This window comes from Ambystoma mexicanum, chromosome 11, assembly GCF_040938575.1.
Source record: "Ambystoma mexicanum isolate Mex_15411 chromosome 11, UKY_AmexF1_1, whole genome shotgun sequence".
NCBI lineage: Eukaryota > Metazoa > Chordata > Amphibia > Caudata > Ambystomatidae > Ambystoma > Ambystoma mexicanum.
The window spans coordinates 162,208,170-162,229,536 of record NC_090934.1 but is presented as its reverse complement, the minus strand read 5'-3'; the positions used below and the strand labels follow the sequence as shown (position 1 = coordinate 162,229,536).

General features: G+C 45.3%; 1 protein-coding gene across 1 annotated transcript in view; it reads left to right on the top strand.

Annotated features, from left to right (window-relative positions):
* The first annotated feature begins 1,713 nt into the window (after positions 1-1,713).
* Positions 1,714-21,367, top strand: part of STPG1 (sperm tail PG-rich repeat containing 1) — a 546,110-nt gene continuing 526,456 nt past the window's right edge. The window contains exon 1 of the mRNA XM_069622687.1: positions 1,714-1,954. The gene's annotated coding sequence lies outside the window, so the exon portion shown is untranslated. The remainder of the gene's footprint in view (positions 1,955-21,367) is intronic.

Here is a 21,367-nt window from a genome sequence, read left to right as displayed (position 1 = left end):
CCACAGCGCACTCTAAGATCAAGCTCTGCCCGCCTCCTAGTGATACCAAACACCAACTCAGTCAGGTTAGGTGGATCATCTTTCTCAGCCTTGGCCCCCACTCTGTGGAACTCACTTCCACCCAACATTCGACTCACCGAAGACCTCATGTCGTTCTGCAAATTACTGAAAATGTGGCTTTTCCCTTAAAAATCGACTCCTAGCATAAACAGAATAAACAACCTCAATAAACAGAAAACCAAGGTTGTTGAATCTAAGACAACAATCCAGCATAGCGCCCTGATCGAACAAACAGAAAACTAAACAGCCAGTGCAAATAAAACAGATAATTGGAGTAGAAGGGACGAAGTGGATGAACTGACGAAGTGGATGAAACGGACGAAGTGGATGAAACAGATGAAGTGGATGGAACGGACGAAGTGGATGAAACGGACGAAGTGGATGAAACGGATGAAGTGGATGAAATGGATGAAGTGGATGGAGCGGATGAAGTGGATGGAGCGGATGGAGTGGATGGAGAGGATGGAGTTGATGGAGCGGATGAAGTGGATGGAACGGATGAAGTGGATGCACATACTCCCCATCATCCTAACTAAACATCAGCTGAGCACACCGCCAGCTTAAGCGTCTTCTCAGGCCTAACGCAGCCACAAAACAGTCTTGGCAACCGCTACACCTATCGCTAAGAAGCAGCTATCATGCAACTGCCAAACCGGCTGCACACATATCCTGGTGCACACTTATGACTCTTTCTCTCTCTACTGACTTCCCGAGGGCGTTCAACCGACCAGCGCTTTGAGATCATACCAATGATCCATAAGGCGCTATATAAATGCCAAGTAACATAACATAACAGATGGAAATAGAAAAGCAAGACTAGAGAAGGGCAGGCCAATAACATAAAAGAAAACAACTGAGAACATGAAAGAACGGATATACCCAGAGTAATGACATGCGAGAGGAAGAGGAGTAATATCAACCGATACAGCGAGATATAGGAGGGAAAAAGCAACAATAGAATGCAGAGATTGGAGAGGCAGAGTGACAGAGAAACAGACTGCAAAATTTGGCATCGCAACACTTAAGCGTGAGAGGCAGAGCGTCAGAAAGTGACAGACAGAGGAAACAAAGTAGCCAAGGGAAGGAGAGATGGAGCAAAAACATGGAGTGGCTGTCAAGCAGGTAGTGCCAGGCAGCAACAGTAGGCCCGAGAGGCAGAGAAATGATGCTGGTAGAGTGAGGGACTTGATTTATGAGTCACCTGATGTAACTAGCTGGCATCTGTAGTAACTCTTAACAGTGTTTGAGCCGAATATCATAAAGATGAAGCTGGGTAGTATGTATCTACAAAGTTCTTGTGTTGGGGAAATGTTTTCCACAGGTGCAATAAATGATTTAGATCCACTTTGAAATACAACTGTTTTGTCACTTATGTTTTCGAACAAAGCTTCAATTTTATGCACACATTGGATAGTTGTCAGACATTTTTTACTCTCTTGCGAAGGAGGAAAATCATTTTTATTCTCTTGAAATTGGATTTACTCTCTAATTCTAAAAATTGGGAGTAAAATACTCTTCACTCCAAAATCCATCTGGAGCACAGAGAGTCGGTATTGATCTGGTATTTCTTTGAGCAATTGTGAGGAATCTTGCGATAGATAATTCGATCTTAACCTCCTCCGCAATTTTTCTTTTTTCTCCTTCCTTGGCAAGATACAGAATATAGGCTTCTGCGGTAGCACTGTGCTGAGGATGCTGGATCCTGGTGTAATTGTTGGAACCGACAAGCCACCTGGGACCACTATCAAATGTTCTTCAGTGATCACCAGGAGCGCTCAGTGTAACAGTGCCAGCAAGTAGGTGCCCCTGCATGATGGCGGGAGGTACAGAAATGCCTGCTGTCCGCACACACAATAGTTATCCATCACAGCTGCTGTCCCTTTCTTGAGCTCTGGTATGTATAATGTCTTGGTGCACCTACTATTCGTCCCCACAAAGATGCTCCTTTCATTGTAAAAGCACAGTTCATATTCTTCCTGCTTTTGCACTTTCACTGGTTTCTCCATTGCCTCGATCCACGTGTGTTTTGCCACTTGCTCATTCCAGTACCTGATGTATACACTGTTCACTTTATCTATCATTTCTTCTCCGAATTCTACTAGTCTGCCTGCCATGCAGCTCATGGTAGTTTCTTGCCATCTGCTTGCCACGAACCTCACGCCTTCCAACTTTAGGTACAGTCTTTGCATGCACTGCCCACGCTTGGGGTTTTTAGCACATTGTAGCTGATCAGGGTCCATTACTTCTAGTTGCACACTTTGTGCCTGGAAAGTGCTTTGTAAACTGCACATGGTCAAATGGAGTAAACATTGAGCATCCACAATCGAGTTTCCTGTGGCATTAATACCTTGGGTGCTCCCGATGCGTGTGGAATCAACATACATAACAGCTTCCATTGACCTTTCTTTTCCCCACTGAGCTCATGTCTGCATACCAACTATTACTTAACTCTAGATGGTGCACACCTTCTATTGTGCCTAACCCAACTACTTGGTATTGATTGTATTTGGCCCTTTTAATGTGTCATTTAAAACCTCTTGACCCACCAAAAATGTGAAACACTAGGAAAGAAAGTGTAATTTAAAATTATGTTCACATTCCCCATACGTTGCTGGGTGACAAGTGTATCATTGACAAATGCAATAGGTTGTGGCTCATGGACCGCGGCTGCAGTATTATTTGTTTTAGTCCCATTTGCAGTCCCATTTGCAGCATTGTCATGTGTTAAAGATCCCAAAGAGCCATTAGTTAACGATCCGTCAGTACTAATTGCATTTCCTATCCCAACCTTTTTATATGACTACCCCATATAAAACTACACACTAAATACGTCCCTAGTCCAAACATAGAAATAGCGAATAGACCAGCTACACAGTCCAAAATGTTCCTATCTCCTCCCCTTACTTTCTTCTATGCACTTACTCTATCAGAATTGTCCCTGGACCTAGTATGATAGCAACCTCGTCTGTCCCCTCCGCCTCCCTTTATTTGTTCCCCCCTCCCCTCCAGCACTATCTGAAATGTCGTCAGGCCTAGTACGGTAGTCGCCTATTTTGTTCCTCCCCTCCCTTTCTGCACCCCTCTCCCTCACCTTTAATTTTTCTCCGGCTCTACCAGAAATGTTGTCAGGCCTAGTACGGTAGTCGCCTGTCTGTTTCCATTTCCTTCCCACTTTCCCCTCCCATCCTTATTGATGTCTTAGCTATTGCACTATCTGGAATGTCGTCAGGCCAAGTACAATAGTTAATTTCACATCCTTACTGTTCATGGCCTGTAAGAATGTAATTGTATTTTCCCTTGCTCCCGTCCTCACCCTTCTAGCACAAGCCAATAATATCTGAACTTCCTGCTTGAACAATGGCATCCCTCTCAGTAATGTTGAAACAGGATACCAGATAGGCAAAGAAAACAAAGGCCATATATGCTATGTTTCTACTCCTTTCGCAATCATTTATTGACCACACTTGGCCTCAATGCTTACCAAACAGTTGTTCCAAATCCCCTTTTAATTAGAACATTCTAGATGTCCTGGTCTGCAGTACAGATTCGTCCATCCCCTCTATAGCAACTCTTCTTTGCAGTGCCCTTCCACACCAATCTTTTGTCTGGGACTTCCGAGCTCTGCTGTCACTGTACCATCAAGTGTGCGTTAACCTCCCGGCCAATTCCGTTGTGCATGCATTAACCTGCCTGCCACTTAGTGGATAACCGCAATACTGTTTCCTAGGATTGAACCCATAGGAGTATGCATGCATATTTTAGTTTGAACCATGCCTATCATCCCCTCCTCTTCTTGGAGCACCACTATGCTAAGAATCCACAGATTAGAAGCTCAGGTGGTAATGTCCAAACTTTCAACTTGTGCTTGCATCTATGCTATAGAATCCTTGCAGATAGCATTATCAATTTAATTTAATTTACAGTCACCTTACTATCAATACTGTGTGACTTTGTTTGGAGGTCACTCATACCCTCTGTGATGAGTCATCTGTAGACAGTTCTAAACGCTCCGACTCTGACCTAGTGGAACCATCTGTGGATCTAGTTACTGCTATGGAGGACCTAGAAATTAAGAGGTTTTTCTTCTTAGCTTTGCCCCTTTGACATCTGAAAAGTCATTTTAGGCAAAGCATAAGACGTAAGAGTGCTATACTGTTGTGTTGTTATATGTTCCTTTGCCCTGGACTGTAGTCAGAAGAAACAGTAGGGATCCTGCAGTGTCCAAGCAGTGATCCTGGGGGACATACTCTAATGGGGCACCAAAAATGGTTGGTAATTGACAGAGTTCTCCGTCCTATACTACCCTCACAGTTCTCACTCAAAAAAGCAGATTCCCTCCTCTGCACTTTTGGATGATAGCTCTTAAACCCATGCGATAGCCGGTACAACGTCCTTTCATCGCGGGACTTTTTTTGTGTGGGGGGGGGGGGTTAGATAATGATATAAATGGGATGTGGGTGTTTGGGAATAGATAAAAATGAAAGGGAATAGGGTGTTTGGGGGAAAAACCCAAAAATAATTTTAAAAAAATTGGATGGGTTTTTTCGTCAAAGAATTTGCGGTAATTAACCCAGCGAAAAAACATCCCAGGATGAAATGACATGGAACCGCGATAGCTTCCTGTCACTTAGCGTGCACGGCTGCTGGTGCAATGATGTGAGGCTCATGCTCCTGATATGGAGGAACGAACTGCACTTAATTTTGCACTCTCTCCCTGCTGGCATAGGAGAACGCTGCTGTACCCCAATCTCCTATGAAACGGCAGCAATGCCTATCAGCTGCTCCCACCATAGCAAATAGGAATCACATACAGAACTCCTGGACCCAACTGCCTTTGGAACCCATTTGACTCAACACCTACTTCGGGTAACTTCTTTGTGAATCTAATAGTGTTTCCATGAGTAAATCAATGTACTTTCAAGTGTATCATTGACAAATGCAATAGGTTGTGGCTCATGGACCGCGGCTGCAGTATCATTTGTTTTAGTCCCATTTGCAGTCCCATTTGCAGCATTGTCATGTGTTAAAGATCCCAAAGAGCCATTAGTTAACGATCCGTCAGTACTAATTGCATTTCCTATCCCAACCTTTTTATATGACTACCCCATATAAAACTACACACTAAATACGTCCCTAGTCCAAACATAGAAATAGCGAATAGACCAGCTACACAGTCCAAAATGTTCCTATCTCCTCCCCTTACTTTCTTCTATGCACTTACTCTATCAGAATTGTCCCTGGACCTAGTATGATAGCAACCTCGTCTGTCCCCTCCGCCTCCCTTTATTTGTTCCCCCCTCCCCTCCAGCACTATCTGAAATGTCGTCAGGCCTAGTACGGTAGTCGCCTATTTTGTTCCTCCCCTCCCTTTCTGCACCCCTCTCCCTCACCTTTAATTTTTCTCCGGCTCTACCAGAAATGTTGTCAGGCCTAGTACGGTAGTCGCCTGTCTGTTTCCATTTCCTTCCCACTTTCCCCTCCCATCCTTATTGATGTCTTAGCTATTGCACTATCTGGAATGTCGTCAGGCCAAGTACAATAGTTAATTTCACATCCTTACTGTTCATGGCCTGTAAGAATGTAATTGTATTTTCCCTTGCTCCCGTCCTCACCCTTCTAGCACAAGCCAATAATATCTGAACTTCCTGCTTGAACAATGGCATCCCTCTCAGTAATGTTGAAACAGGATACCAGATAGGCAAAGAAAACAAAGGCCATATATGCTATGTTTCTACTCCTTTCGCAATCATTTATTGACCACACTTGGCCTCAATGCTTACCAAACAGTTGTTCCAAATCCCCTTTTAATTAGAACATTCTAGATGTCCTGGTCTGCAGTACAGATTCGTCCATCCCCTCTATAGCAACTCTTCTTTGCAGTGCCCTTCCACACCAATCTTTTGTCTGGGACTTCCGAGCTCTGCTGTCACTGTACCATCAAGTGTGCGTTAACCTCCCGGCCAATTCCGTTGTGCATGCATTAACCTGCCTGCCACTTAGTGGATAACCGCAATACTGTTTCCTAGGATTGAACCCATAGGAGTATGCATGCATATTTTAGTTTGAACCATGCCTATCATCCCCTCCTCTTCTTGGAGCACCACTATGCTAAGAATCCACAGATTAGAAGCTCAGGTGGTAATGTCCAAATTTTCAACTTGTGCTTGCATCTATGCTATAGAATCCTTGCAGATAGCATTATCAATTTAATTTAATTTACAGTCACCTTACTATCAATACTGTGTGACTTTGTTTGGAGGTCACTCATACCCTCTGTGATGAGTCATCTGTAGACAGTTCTAAACGCTCCGACTCTGACCTAGTGGAACCATCTCTGGATCTAGTTACTGCTATGGAGGACCTAGAAATTAAGAGGTTTTTCTTCTTAGCTTTGCCCCTTTGACATCTGAAAAGTCATTTTAGGCAAAGCATAAGACGTAAGAGTGCTATACTGTTGTGTTGTTATATGTTCCTTTGCCCTGGACTGTAGTCAGAAGAAACAGTAGGGATCCTGCAGTGTCCAAGCAGTGATCCTGGGGGACATACTCTAATGGGGCACCAAAAATGGTTGGTAATTGACAGAGTTCTCCGTCCTATACTACCCTCACAGTTCTCACTCAAAAAAGCAGATTCCCTCCTCTGCACTTTTGGATGATAGCTCTTAAACCCATGCGATAGCCGGTACAACGTCCTTTCATCGCGGGACTTTTTTTGTGTGGGGGGGGGGGGGGGGTTAGATAATGATATAAATGGGATGTGGGTGTTTGGGAATAGATAAAAATGAAAGGGAATAGGGTGTTTGGGGGAAAACCCCCAAAAATAATTTTAAAAAAATTGGATGGGTTTTTTCGTCAAAGAATTTGCGGTAATTAACCCAGCGAAAAAACATCCCAGGATGAAATGACATGGAACCGCGATAGCTTCCTGTCACTTAGCGTGCACGGCTGCTGGTGCAATGATGTGAGGCTCATGCTCCTGATATGGAGGAACGAACTGCACTTAATTTTGCACTCTCTCCCTGCTGGCATAGGAGAACGCTGCTGTACCCCAATCTCCTATGAAACGGCAGCAATGCCTATCAGCTGCTCCCACCATAGCAAATAGGAATCACATACAGAACTCCTGGACCCAACTGCCTTTGGAACCCATTTGACTCAACACCTACTTCGGGTAACTTCTTTGTGAATCTAATAGTGTTTCCATGAGTAAATCAATGTACTTTCAAGTGTATCATTGACAAATGCAATAGGTTGTGGCTCATGGACCGCGGCTGCAGTATTATTTGTTTTAGTCCCATTTGCAGTCCCATTTGCAGCATTGTCATGTGTTAAAGATCCCAAAGAGCCATTAGTTAACGATCCGTCAGTACTAATTGCATTTCCTATCCCAACCTTTTTATATGACTACCCCATATAAAACTACACACTAAATACGTCCCTAGTCCAAACATAGAAATAGCGAATAGACCAGCTACACAGTCCAAAATGTTCCTATCTCCTCCCCTTACTTTCTTCTATGCACTTACTCTATCAGAATTGTCCCTGGACCTAGTATGATAGCAACCTCGTCTGTCCCCTCCGCCTCCCTTTATTTGTTCCCCCCTCCCCTCCAGCACTATCTGAAATGTCGTCAGGCCTAGTACGGTAGTCGCCTATTTTGTTCCTCCCCTCCCTTTCTGCACCCCTCTCCCTCACCTTTAATTTTTCTCCGGCTCTACCAGAAATGTTGTCAGGCCTAGTACGGTAGTCGCCTGTCTGTTTCCATTTCCTTCCCACTTTCCCCTCCCATCCTTATTGATGTCTTAGCTATTGCACTATCTGGAATGTCGTCAGGCCAAGTACAATAGTTAATTTCACATCCTTACTGTTCATGGCCTGTAAGAATGTAATTGTATTTTCCCTTGCTCCCGTCCTCACCCTTCTAGCACAAGCCAATAATATCTGAACTTCCTGCTTGAACAATGGCATCCCTCTCAGTAATGTTGAAACAGGATACCAGATAGGCAAAGAAAACAAAGGCCATATATGCTATGTTTCTACTCCTTTCGCAATCATTTATTGACCACACTTGGCCTCAATGCTTACCAAACAGTTGTTCCAAATCCCCTTTTAATTAGAACATTCTAGATGTCCTGGTCTGCAGTACAGATTCGTCCATCCCCTCTATAGCAACTCTTCTTTGCAGTGCCCTTCCACACCAATCTTTTGTCTGGGACTTCCGAGCTCTGCTGTCACTGTACCATCAAGTGTGCGTTAACCTCCCGGCCAATTCCGTTGTGCATGCATTAACCTGCCTGCCACTTAGTGGATAACCGCAATACTGTTTCCTAGGATTGAACCCATAGGAGTATGCATGCATATTTTAGTTTGAACCATGCCTATCATCCCCTCCTCTTCTTGGAGCACCACTATGCTAAGAATCCACAGATTAGAAGCTCAGGTGGTAATGTCCAAACTTTCAACTTGTGCTTGCATCTATGCTATAGAATCCTTGCAGATAGCATTATCAATTTAATTTAATTTACAGTCACCTTACTATCAATACTGTGTGACTTTGTTTGGAGGTCACTCATACCCTCTGTGATGAGTCATCTGTAGACAGTTCTAAACGCTCCGACTCTGACCTAGTGGAACCATCTCTGGATCTAGTTACTGCTATGGAGGACCTAGAAATTAAGAGGTTTTTCTTCTTAGCTTTGCCCCTTTGACATCTGAAAAGTCATTTTAGGCAAAGCATAAGACGTAAGAGCGCTATACTGTTGTGTTGTTATATGTTCCTTTGCCCTGGACTGTAGTCAGAAGAAACAGTAGGGATCCTGCAGTGTCCAAGCAGTGATCCTGGGGGACATACTCTAATGGGGCACCAAAAATGGTTGGTAATTGACAGAGTTCTCCGTCCTATACTACCCTCACAGTTCTCACTCAAAAAAGCAGATTCCCTCCTCTGCACTTTTGGATGATAGCTCTTAAACCCATGCGATAGCCGGTACAACGTCCTTTCATCGCGGGACTTTTTTTGTGTGGGGGGGGGGGGGGGTTAGATAATGATATAAATGGGATGTGGGTGTTTGGGAATAGATAAAAATGAAAGGGAATAGGGTGTTTGGGGGAAAACCCCCAAAAATAATTTTAAAAAAATTGGATGGGTTTTTTCGTCAAAGAATTTGCGGTAATTAACCCAGCGAAAAAACATCCCAGGATGAAATGACATGGAACCGCGATAGCTTCCTGTCACTTAGCGTGCACGGCTGCTGGTGCAATGATGTGAGGCTCATGCTCCTGATATGGAGGAACGAACTGCACTTAATTTTGCACTCTCTCCCTGCTGGCATAGGAGAACGCTGCTGTACCCCAATCTCCTATGAAACGGCAGCAATGCCTATCAGCTGCTCCCACCATAGCAAATAGGAATCACATACAGAACTCCTGGACCCAACTGCCTTTGGAACCCATTTGACTCAACACCTACTTCGGGTAACTTCTTTGTGAATCTAATAGTGTTTCCATGAGTAAATCATTTACGACATTAAGTTATTTGTTAATCAGCATCTGTGACTTAAGGAAGCTGACTTAATGAATGATATGGAAGCAAAAGTTACATACACATGTCATGAAAATTATATTTAGAGTAGAGTAGATAAAGCTCAATTTCGGTCGCAAATGTCACGCATACCCCCCCAAAACAATGATAAACCCTTCAGGTTCACCAACATCTCTATACTGGAAACGGAAAAGGTCATTCTGTCCCTTAAACCGTCAAATTGCCAAGGCGACAATTGCCCTGCGCAAATCATTAAGGATGCAGCTAGAGATCTAGCACCCTTCATCTCGAAACTCATCAATGCCTCCTTTAACACGAGCACTGTACCCACCAACCTTAAAGGATCCTGGGTTCTCCCCCTCCTCAAAAAACAGACACTTGACCCAGCTATCCCCACTAACTATAGGCCTATTACTACGGTCCCATTCCTCCTTAAAATCATTGATAAAGTAGCCTACCTCCAAATCCAAAACCACTTGGAGACGCACCAACTGTTAGGTACACGGCAATCTGGCTTCAGACCACTGCACGGTACTGAAACAGCCCTCATTGACCTTAAGACACAAATTGACGAGTTGAAGGACAAAGGTAACACAGCTATGCTCCTCCTCCTTGACCTGTCAGCGGCCTTCGACCTGGTGGATCACGCAGTATTATGCAACCATCTAGCGTCTGCCGCTCACTTCTCAAGTGAAGCTATAGCATGGGTACAATCCTTCCTAGCTAACCGTTCAATGAGAGTGTTCTCCCCTGTAGCAGCAGCGGACCCAATCCAGATCACTTGTGGTGTCCCACAAGGCTCATGTGTCTCCCCGACTATGTACAATATCTTTACTAAGCCTCTCTTCGACAAACTTGACAAACTAGGGGTAACCTACACGAATTATGCAGACGATACGCAGATTCTCATACCTCTATCAGGCAACTTTGTCGAAGATACAGCTCTAGTAAACAAAATCTACCTCCTCATTCAGGCATGGATGGCCTCCCACGGCCTCTGCCTAAATGACGACAAAACTGAGATACTAATACTGGGTTCCGTCTCCAACCTAAAAAAACTGAGCCCCAACTATCGTAACTTTAACATAGATGGCAATACAATTAAGGTGGCTACCGAGGTAAAAACCTTGGGCTTCTACCTCGACTCCACTCTATCCCTCAAAAAACAAGTCAACTCCCTGGCATCCTCTACAGCGTACACCTGCAAACTAATCAGGACCTGCAGACCTTACCTCTCTAAAACCAACTGCATCATGCTTGCCAATGCGTTAGTCATGTCCAAACTAGACTATTGCAATGCCCTCTATGCAGGGGCCAACAAGTCCATCATAAATAAAATGCAAATCCTTCAAAACAATGCTCTTAGAGCTGCCCTTGACATACCCCGCAAAGCACATATCTCAAACGTTAGGAAAGACCACCACTGGCTCAAAATCAGCGACAGAGTCCTGCTCAAGACACTATCACTTACCCATAAAGGGCTCAACAACACTGCTCCCCCCTACATCTCAGCCAGACTAACGAGAAAATCATCTAGGCACCATACCAGGGCTACTAACCACTACCTGCTCGAAACCCCTAGATTCAGACGCTCCAAAGCGGGCAGAGCAAGTTTCCCTGTCAAAGCTGCCCAGGCCTGGAACGCATTACCTACTGCACTAAGAGCCAACTTACCCTACTCCAATTTTAGACGCAAGGTAAAAAACTGGCTCTGGACAAACGACAACTAACTCCTGAGACACCCAATGACCATGATACCGTTGTCCAAAATGACTTCTGTTCTCAGACCTGCACACTCCCTCAAAACTACAATATGCTAATTTTTCTTTTTCTTCTGCCACACGGCAAGTATTGATATGTCTTACTGTACTGTTATGTTGTTTCTCGCCTATACTCTGTATGTAACCCAAGTTTAAGTAACCTTGTACCTGCTGCGCCCGGCTACCCCTGGGTTTTGTGCGCATTATCAAATAAACAATACAATACAATACAATACAATACACGCGCCTGCCCTCTTGGCGCTTGTGGCATGCCTGGAAGTATCGCCGCCATTAATCTGCCCCGTCACGTTTCTTACGTTACTTTCTGCTGCATTCTAGTCTTTGGGGCTATTGGCTTTCGCTTCCCTTTTTTAGCCCCACCTCCCATTTCCGGCTTTGCGTTGCAACTCTACCAGTGCCTTTTGCTTTTGGGTCTGACGCTGGTGTTTTCCTCTTGCAGCCTGCTGCTGCTTTTTGATCTGTTTTCTTTTCCCCTTGGTTCTCTATTTAGCTGTGCTGTGCTTTCTCCCCCTGCCTCTCTTGCTTTCGCCGCCTGTTCCGGTGTACCGAGGCTGGGTTCCCATTGTTGCTGTCTCTTCCAGCTGCGTTTCTCCCTGCGCAGCCTTCTGTTCAATTACCGCTCTCTCTCCATTTAATCTGGTCAGTACTTATTTCTGCTGCTCTCGATCAGCGGCTCCTTTTTACCTTTCTTGCCTTTTCTGTTCTTTTCCATTCTGGTCCCTCTCTGTCGTTCTCTTACCTTACCGCTTTCTCTCACGGTACCTACTTTTTCCGCTTGGCTGTCTTACAAGTCCTTGTACCAGTGCTTGTTCTTCCAAGCACGGAACCTGCTGTTGCTGTCACTCCTGTTTCTTTTCCTACAGCTTCGAGGGTGGATTGAAGATTGGACTGTCTACTTACCGATCGAGTTTCCATTGGATTAACAGGACCCTGTTTCTTTCAACACCCCATGGAGACTGCATGTCTACTTACCACGCTGCAGGAATGAATCTAAAAGAGGTATTTTCAGCCTTTGGCTTTTGTCTCTTGCCCAGGCGTTCTCGGGTGGAGGGCCCTGTGTCTTTTGTGTTCCGTACGGCGACATAGTGGCTTCCATCCGAGGGAGGCCGTATCTCTTCCAAAAGAAAAAAGTCGTGCGAAGAAAGAAGGACAAGAAGCACTTATCCTCAACTGAATACTCAGGTGAGGAGGAGGAGGGGAATCTACCTGTGTTAAGAGGCTATGAAGAGGACATCTCTGACAGTTTGCAACACCCAGACAATATCAACATGGCAACAGCAGAGCAAGTCCAGGAATTGGTGAATGCTGTGCAGGGCCTTTCTCAGGAGGTCCGGACTTTGAAGGCCGATTACGGTACCCTGCGACAGATGATAACCACTCAGGACCAACAGCGTGTCGAGCTGCCGCCCATGCCATTGGCCTCTGGCAAGTACGATGGTAACCCCAGAAGGTTCAAGGAGTTCATGGAAGTCTGTATCATTCACTACACTTTTTGTCCGCATACCTATGCCTCAGATCAAGGCCGGACAGGGTTTCTGGTCTCGAATCTTATGGGCAATGCGCTGGCCTGGGCCACTCCACTTGTTACCAGCGCAAGCCCAATCTTGCAAGACTATGGGGCTTTCACGGCCCAGTTCAAGCAGGCATTCGAAAGACAGGAGTCCTCCCAAGTCGCTTGCGAGGAACTTCTTGACATCCGGCAAGGTTCATCCGACCTACTTACCGACAGTTCAAGTGAGTGGCCGCCGATGCAGGGTGGCCGGAAGCCGCTCAAAACACCATATTCAGGCAAGGACTCCGGGAAGAATTTAAGGACGAGCTAGCTCGATTCCCTTGACCTGCTTCCTTTTTGGAGTTGTTAGCCACTACTCTGCAGAACGATTTTCACTTTTCTGAGCGGAGGTCGGAAAGGAGAAAAATACGTTCCTCCATGTTCCTACCAGATCCTTCAGCCATACCCTCCTCCTCACCTCGCACTCCAAAGGACTAACCGATGCAGATAGGAGCCACTAGGGCCCCACTGACTCCTGAGGAACGCAAGAGGCACAAGGAGAAAAGCATTTGCATGTACTGTGGTTCAGATCAGCACCTACTTAGGGAATGCCCTGAGGTACCTCCCCCTCACACGGGAAACAGGCGTCCTCGGAACAAACAGGAACGAGTTACCAAGGTTTTTGTCCAAGTCCCTATGTTTCAATAACCGTGTCATCCACTTTACCCATGGAAGAAAACAGACTGATGGTAGTGGCAATAAAGCTGCTAGTTAAACAGAAATCGCTGCAGACCCTGGCACTCATTGATTGCGGTGCCGCAGGCAATTTCATGGACTTCTTATGGGCCAACAAGATGGGAATCAAGCGGGTTGAGAAGGAAGAAGATCAAAAGGTGGAAGGGGGGATGGCACTCCCCTCAGCTCCGGCTTGATTACTCATGCCACCGACATGATGAGCATATCAGTCTTACAACACACGGAAGTTATCCAATTCGATCTGATAAGAGCAGCCCACTTTCCGGTCATTCTTGGGGTGTCATGGTTACGTAAACACAACCCAGCAATTGACTGGTCAAAAAATCTGATTGCTTTCAATTCCCGTTATTGCTGCAAGTCCTGTTCGTCTAGTAGCAACTACGAGATGGTAAAGGCTGTTGATGAATCGCCTTCCTCCCCGACACTTCTCAGTGTTCATCTGATACCAACAGACTTGTGCTACTTCAGCGAGGTGTTTCTGAAGAAAGATCCCCAGGAGTTACTACCCTCTCCCTGAAGGAGAAGGTAGTGCTCCGGAAGTACCTCGGTTCAAATCTACAAAATGGTTTATTACAGCCATCCCGCTCTCCTGCTGGGGCATCCTTATTTTTTGTCCCCAAAAAAGACACCCAAGAGTTGAGGCCATGCATAGACTACAGGGGTCTCAACCGGGTCACCATCAGGAATAGATATCCCATGCCACTGATACGAGATATCCTGGAGGCGGTCCAGGGATCAGTGATATTCTCTAAACTAGATTTGAGACGTGCCTACCACCTGTTACGTGTCCGGGCGGGGGGATGAATGGAAAACTGCCTTCCACACCCCGTTCGGACAGTACGAGTACAGGGTAATGCCTTTTGGCATGGTGAATGCGCCCACCATCTTCCAGCGGTTTATGGACTAAATCTTCTCAGACTTGCTGTTCCACAATACCATTGTGTACCTTGATGACATCTTGGTGTATTCCTCGTCCATGCAGACACATCGGGAACACCTACATCAGGTCCTCCAACGTCTCAAGAACATCACTTGTTGGTTAATCCCAAAAAGTGCATTTTCGAAGCGTCTACGGTGCCTTAACTGGGTTTTATTCTATCTAAGCACAGAGCGGAAATGGATCCCAGGAAAGTGACAGCCGTTCTAGACTGCCCATCTCCTACATCTGTCAAAGAGATCCAAAGATTCCTGGCCCTTGCAAATTTTTACCGCTGTTTCATACCCCAGTTCTCAGAGGTGGTTCTTCCCATCACAGCTCTCCTGAAGAAGACCACTGCTCCGTTTGCCTGGTCTGGTAAGGTGGGAGTTCTGCTCCGCTCCAGTTCTTCACCAGCCCGACCAGGCTCTCCCTTTCATTGTCGAGACTGACACTTCGGCAGCAGCCCTAGGGGCTGTTCTGCTACAAGAACACGACGGAGTGGAACACCCGGTGGCCTATCTCTCCAGGACACTCACCCCCAGCCAAACCAATTATTCTGTGATAGAAAAGGAATTGTTGGCCATGAAAACCGTTTGTGAAGAGTGGCGTCCCCTGTTACAAGGTGCTACCTATCCCTTCCAACTCAGAACGGACCATAGAAATCTTAAGGTCATCCAACAGATGCAATGCGTCAACTCCCGGCAGGCCAGATGGGCCCACTTCTTCACTCAATATGACTACCATGTCATATCTACCAGGCAGCAAGAACGTCCTGGCTGATTCCCTTTCTAGGATTCCCACTCCTGGTTTACCTACGGAACACCGACCGGAATATGTTTTTCCACACAACAAAATCATGTGTCCAGTTTCCTCATTTCTCCAGAAAGTAAGAGAAGCCTCCGTCACTGCCCCCAAAACCACACCACATGATGTAGTCCGCAGACGGCACGGACTGATTTTTGTCATTGACTGTCTTTTTCTCCCTGATCCAATGTCTAGACAGTTTATATCAAGATTATATTGGTAAAAAACAAATGTTCAGCATGGCACACCCATTCTATTCAGTGGTATTCCATATGTGTTTGTTGGTTGCAAATGGCTCCATTGCCACTTAGGAAAGGACAAAAGTTTGGTGGAAAAAAGGAAATATGCAGAAAACAGATAAATGAAACATGCAAATAATATAATTAATTACTAATGAGCCAAATGTTTTGAAGAATAGGAGTTTCTATGTATGATGAATGCAATGGTGTCATCACTCCTTTCCCGGCGGTGACCTCTCCCCATGTGGCCAGGGGACAGCAGTTGTTTCCTGATCCTAACCCTGGGGGTGGCTATATGAGGGGGAGACAACCTCAGGGAGAATATCATGGCGCCATCAGATGAGACATGGTATTCTCCTTCTTCTTTTGAGGCTACACCATCCCTGCCTAATGCCTTAATGGCATACTGCTAAACCTCCCCTCATCAACCTAGGAAGGATGCTGAAGACTTTCTAATAAGAGCTGTATGGGAGTCATCTATACTTGCTCTCTAGAATTAAAGAGAGCATCTTCTCAGCCTCTACTAACAAGTCAACCACAGCGGACTTGCCTGTAAAGAACAATTAACCAGACTTTACCTGTAAAATATAAAGAATGGACTTCTAGTCCCATAACTGCCAGAAAACTGCAACGAGGAAGATGAACATAGTAATGCAGATCACCCAAGTCCAGGTACACAGGCTGCGCTCTAGTTGTTGCGAGCGCATACCTGTGACCGGAAGATTTAAACAAGTGGAGCAGCTGCTTAAGGCTCGCTGCTGGAGGGAGAAAGCTGCATCTCTCTGTGAGATCCGAGAGAACCATGAGGCTGGAGAGAGAGAGCAGTGGAGCTGACTGGCTCGGGAACTAGAAAATAAAGGGAAGCAGACTGTGAGAAGAAACACGCTGCAGGCACACCAGAAGCCAATGGGGGCTCCTGGGCATTTACAGGTGTTTGGAGGCATCCTTTACTTAGTGGAGCCTGAAGACATGAAACAGAAGAGCCCAGCAGGGACTGCGAGAGGCAGAGAAGCCGAAAAACGGATGCGGCAACCGAGAGGGAAAAGCCGAACGACCATTAACATCTTGCCATGGGAGAAGTAGAATACCCCATCCAGAGCCAGTGATTCCACCCGAGGGAAGCAGGTGCGTATTGGCAGGCATGCCAAAACCGAATGAATATTAATGAAGAAGTATATAAGAGAGAAAGAGCTAAAGAGTATTTCTTTGGAAGAAAGAACGGAAGAGAAACACAAGACTTTCAAGTTTGTGAGTGTATGCAATGCACATGTAACAGCAATCTTGGCAGGATAGTATAGCAGGCAGATATAGTATCAGGAAAAGCAAGAAACTATCTAGTTTGGAGGGTTGTGCAGAGCCCACAGGAGAAAAGCCATGACATGGAATTATACCAGACACATTAAAGGTGAAATAAAGATATGTATATGTGAAAGCCCTGACAGGAGAGTATACCAGGAAGTTGCAAGTGTGTGTATAAAAGAAAGCCCTGGTATGGAAGTACACCAGGCAAGGACAATTTTAACATTCTATAGGAAATGCATGGCTTAAAGAGGTACAGAGAAAGACATTTCAAGATTAGTAAAAAGGCTGTACTGATCATAAGAAGAGGTATCCTAACAAGACAAAGACAGAGAGCCAAGTTGTTTTGTATATCATTTACATCATTTGTCAAGAGAAACCTAAGGAACTGTTATTTTTAAATAATGCATCAGTGGTAGAGAAATCCAGGCAAAGGGAACCCAACCAAGGAACTCGATCCTGTTGGAACTTTTGTATTGGAATCATACATTTTTTATTTTTGCACATTTATGTACCACTCAAGGCCAACGACGTTACCCGTTCAGTTCAGAGGGTAGTTTATTAGAATGTGAGGGCCCAAATAGTACTTTGGACACAAGATGGTTTGTCTGTGGATATCCTGAAGCTGACAGACCCTTAGTTTTGGTTTAAGGTAGGAAACCCCTCTTAGAGCATGAGCAGAGAGGAATTTCCGCACCCCCTTTTATTTTAATAAAAGTCTTTGATCAAAACCATGACTCCCTTGTGTCTGGGTTTCTTTCCTGGTTCCTCGCATGTTTAGGACATACCTCAAAATATGCATTGCTCAAAGCAAAGGAGGTGATGGATGGATGGTTTGGAATTAATCCTAACCTCTGGCATTACTCTGGGCAACCCTCCAGATAATCGTTCTTCAGCCTGCCAAGCCATTACAGAAGGGGAAGTATTGGGGAGTGTTGGCAATTAGGTAATGGTGGGCTGCTTTTATGTGGAGAATTGAAGGGGCAAGTGACTTTTTATGGCTGTCTAGTAGCTTGCAACTTGAACGTTTTATTCATGGTTTAAAAGACAATGCACAATGTTGCCTCACACGGTCACTTTTTGTGCTCTTCAGAAACCTCAATTAATTGTTTTAATGTATACTATGTAATGAATCTGAGGATATTGTCCATCCTCCTCTAGGGGGGACCTTTCCCAGTGGGCCAAGGCGGTGCATCCAGAGGACAATAATCCACCTGATGGCGATGCATGCGAGAGTATAACCTGGGAAAGGAAGCCCCTTATGGGGCTGGGGACGATCATCTTCAGGAGACGCAGTATACCACGCAGAAACTCCTTTTCAGGAATTAAATTCCCTTCCCATCTGCCCTGATGCAGCTGATATGTTTTACTGTGTAAGCAATACAACCAACTCATTTATGCAGCGTAAAGGGCCGGAAGGATAGCACAGGGGCATATCCTATCTGACCCAGGCTACATCTTCCAACTGCCCTGGGTGGAATCACATTTAGACTCAAACATTCTAGTCACTCTCCTAGCATTCCAGTCATGACATCATACTTAGCATTCACACCCCATAAATTCAGGAAACAGGGACCAAGCTGGAAAGTCAGTCACAACAATTCCTGATGTCCCAACTCCCCCATCCCTTTCCACACAAACACTGGGCTGAGGAAGAGAGCAGCTGAGAGTAACAATGCTAACTCTTGTGCATCAAATTGCACATGTCTCGCTAATTGGGTCAGGCACTTGACTCTAGGTGCATACATCTGATACCAATTAGCTCTCCTCACATGGATAAAAGGTGCAACATAGCAACACACTCTGAGCAAGGTGGAACACGAGTAAGTGCAGAATGTAACGGGGCCAAGGTGAACCTACTGGAGCAGAGCAACGGACCGAAGGACGAGAGCCACAGGTGGAGAACCCCAGGAGTTCCCTTTAGGAGGTTGTTACTGGCATGCTCCGTCCTTGGAAACGCTGGACTCAGTGCAGGTTAGGTGGCATTGTGCGTTCAAACCACTATCAACGGTCTAGTCAACCCCCAAGATGGCCGCCAGAGTAATATAGGCAGTCACTTCCGGATATGCAGTGCATTGTATCCGTACTTGGACCTGCACTGCTCGTACTGGTTTTGCTAGTACTAGCGCTTCTCTCTGCTTATCAATTGACTATTTTCTCTCTTCTGTCTTTTTCGCTCATTTCTGACTTTTGTTAGGCTTAGTTCTTTCTGCTCCCGGTTTCTACGTACTTTCTATCTCTCTTGCTCGCCATCCTCACGGTACTCTTGTTTACTTTCTTTTTCGTACTCATAGTTTCTGAACCTGGTATTCTGCTTTTCACGCTTCTCTCTCTTTCGGGTTCTATCTATTCACTTTTATCTAAGTACTGTGTTCGGCTTTTTCCCTTTTCCATTTGGCTTTTTGGCCGTAGCCGACACGGTTCACTCCTTACTTGTTTTGAATCCATACCTGTTGCGCTGATTTCCCGTTCTGGTTATTTTTTACTTTTCTTACCTGTATCTCCATTGACCTTCCTTTTCCGGTTTCCCTCTTTAGGTGGACCTTTCTGCTTCTATCGTTTGGGGTCCTTTGGTCTGTATATTCTTAGGCATACGAGGCTTATCATACTTCTTCTCGTCTGACTGTCTTTTAGCACACTATTCATTTCAGCTGTACCTTGCTCCTCTGGTATTCCTCAGGGATTCTAGTTACGAGGAACTCCTGGTACGATTCTGCAGCCTTCCTCCGATCTCCCTTGAAGAGTACAGGATCCAGTCTTACCGGATTTCCAGTCTTTGTTCAGCTGCATTTCGCCATTTTCTGGTTTATGGAAGAACATATCTGCACACGTTCAACATGATTTTCTTGATTCAAGACAACTTCTATTTATACAAATCCGGATCCAGTCATACTTTTCAAACGGGGTTTTTTCTGCCACAACTGGCTTTTTCCCTGGACAATTTGGGAGCTTGCTCCTTGGGGTTCCCCGTGGCCATGTTCCCCTGCAGGCCGCGGTGGCCTCTGAGGGAGCTCGCCCTTATTTGCACATAAAGCAGGAAAAGAAGCTTAAAGAAACCAAGAAGACCAGAAGGAAAAAGGTGTTTGATAACTCCAACGACACCATTGAAGATTCAGGTGAGGAGAGGGAACGGGGAGGTACTTCAGTTCCTGACAGTTATCTCCAAAAGTCTGTGAATGATACGTGGAGAAGGCCGAATCCTAAAATTGAAAGCTGCATTGTGTTCCAAAGACGCCATCGACCCTCCCGGGTGAACGGCAGAGTTGGGTAGGCAAGGCCAACCCTGTTATCAGACCTAGACTTGAAAACTGGAAAAAAGCAAAAGAAAAGAGAGAAACTCACACAGCCGGTGAGTTGGCAAGCAACGTGGCAAGTAACTATAGCTGGAAAGTCCACGATACTGAGTTGCATAGCTGTCCGGCAAAAGGTAGTAGCTCACTCGAAAGTCTTCATGAAAGGTAGAAGGTTGTCTCGATAAAGTGAATGAACTGAAAAGCAAGGTGATTGAAGTTAACCCTGAGAGAAGGGGAACGTGAAAAGCTGAACGTGGAACTTTGGTACTTAATATAGCTAACTACCCAGACCAGAAAGCACTGGGGTGAATAACATAGGAGTGTGAGTTGAAAGCTGGAAAGTCGAAGTGCTCCTGCAGAGGTCTGTTGCAAAAACCACACACATTCGAAAACGGGTCGAACTCGACTGGGGGAGACCAGAGGTATAATAAGTTAGGGGAAGTTAAGCTTGGGGTATGGAACCCACGCAAGTGTTGTGAACTTTTTACAGTGAAAGGTCTGAGCCCGACAGAGGGGAACCAACATGAACTTTTGCTGTAAGCGATCTGAGCACGACAGAAGGAGACCGCTGTGAACGTTTTGTTAAACTGTGTAGAAATCGGAAAGCAAGACTTTAACGTGGAAGGCCAGGCGGGCCTCCATCCACGTTTTGAACTCCCTAAGCGTTGTGTTAAGAACCTAAGCCAGAGTGTGTTGTCTTGTCTACAGGGACTGCCTTACCCCTTGCTGTCCAATGTGGGGAGGAGAGCATTTATTCTTTTGAACACTGACTTTCCTTTATATACATATATTTCTTTTCACCCTTGTTGTACTAGATATCGGGCAGTCATTAGGTTTTTATTAGTATGGCCATTTTGATTTGACGGACACAACTAGGACTGTTTGTTTATGATTTGATGGTCGAGACTACTCCCATCATAGCTATAGGACAAAGTAGGAGTTTCTCCAACCCCTTTGAAACTTTAATGAAGGTTTTACAAATTGTACCTCACGTGTCAGTGTCATACTTTTGATACCATGCCTCCCTTACAAGGGGCATAAGTATTTCCCCCAAATATGCCAGTGTCAGGGAGCGTAGCAAGGGTGCCCTAAACAATCAAAAGGCATTACGCACCCACCCCACCAAGAACATTTTTAAAATAATACCAGAAAATGGTGCATTTTACAGCACACTTTTGTTTGTA